The sequence below is a fragment of the Mus caroli genome, chromosome 6 (assembly GCF_900094665.2).
Source record: "Mus caroli chromosome 6, CAROLI_EIJ_v1.1, whole genome shotgun sequence".
Lineage (NCBI taxonomy): Eukaryota > Metazoa > Chordata > Mammalia > Rodentia > Muridae > Mus > Mus caroli.
The window spans coordinates 103037302-103038406 of record NC_034575.1 but is presented as its reverse complement, the minus strand read 5'-3'; positions in this window follow the sequence as shown (position 1 = coordinate 103038406).

Below are 1105 nucleotides of genomic sequence, written 5' to 3'. Positions count from 1 at the left end.
AAAATATCACTTTTTGCAGATGATATGATAGTATATATACGTGATCCTAAAAATTCCACCAGAGAACTCCTAAGTCTGATAAACAGCTTCAGTGAAGTAGCTAGATATAAAATTAACTCAAACAAGTCAATGGCCTTTCTCTACACAAGGACAAACAGGCTGAGAAAGAAATTAGGGAAACAATACACTTCTCAATAGCCACAAATAATATAAAATACCTAGGCGTGACTCTAACTAAGGAAGTGAAAGATCTGTATGACAAGAACTTCATGTCTCTAAAGAAAGAAATTAAAGAAGATCTCAGAAGATGGAAATATCTCCTATGCTCATGGATTGGCAGGATCAATACAGTAAAAATGGCTATCTTGCCAAAAGCAATCTACAGATTCAATGCAATCCCCATCAAAATTCCAACTCAATTCTTCAACGAATTTGAAAGGGCAATCGGCAGATTCATGTGGAATAACAAAAAACCTAGGATAGCAAAAACTCTTCTCAAGGATAAAAGNACCTCTGGTGGAATCACCATGCCCGACCTAAAGCTGTACCACAGAGCAATTGTGATAAAAACTGCATGGTACTGGTATAGTGACAGACAAGTATACCAATGGAACAGTATTGAAGACCCAGAGATGAACCCACACACTTATGGTCACTTGATCTTTGACAAGGGGGCTAAAACCATCCAGTGGAAAAAAGACAGCATTTTCAACAAATGGTGCTGGCACAACTGGCTGCTATCATGAGGAAGATTGCCAATTGATCCATTACTATCTCCTTGTACTAAGGTCAAATCTAAGTGGATTAAGGAACTCCACATAAAAACAGAGCCACTGAAACTTATAGAGGAGAAAGTAGGGAAAAGCCTCGAAGGTATGGGTACAGGGGAAAAATTCCTGAATAGAACAGCAATGGCTTGTGCTGTAAGATCGAGAAACAATAAATGGGACCTCATAAAATTGCAAAGCTTCTGCATGGCAAAAGACACTTTCAATAAGATAAGACGACCACCAACAGATTGGGAAAGGATCTTCACCTATCCCAAATCGGATAGGGGACTAATATCCAATATATATAAAGAACTCAAGAAGGTGGACTCCAGAAA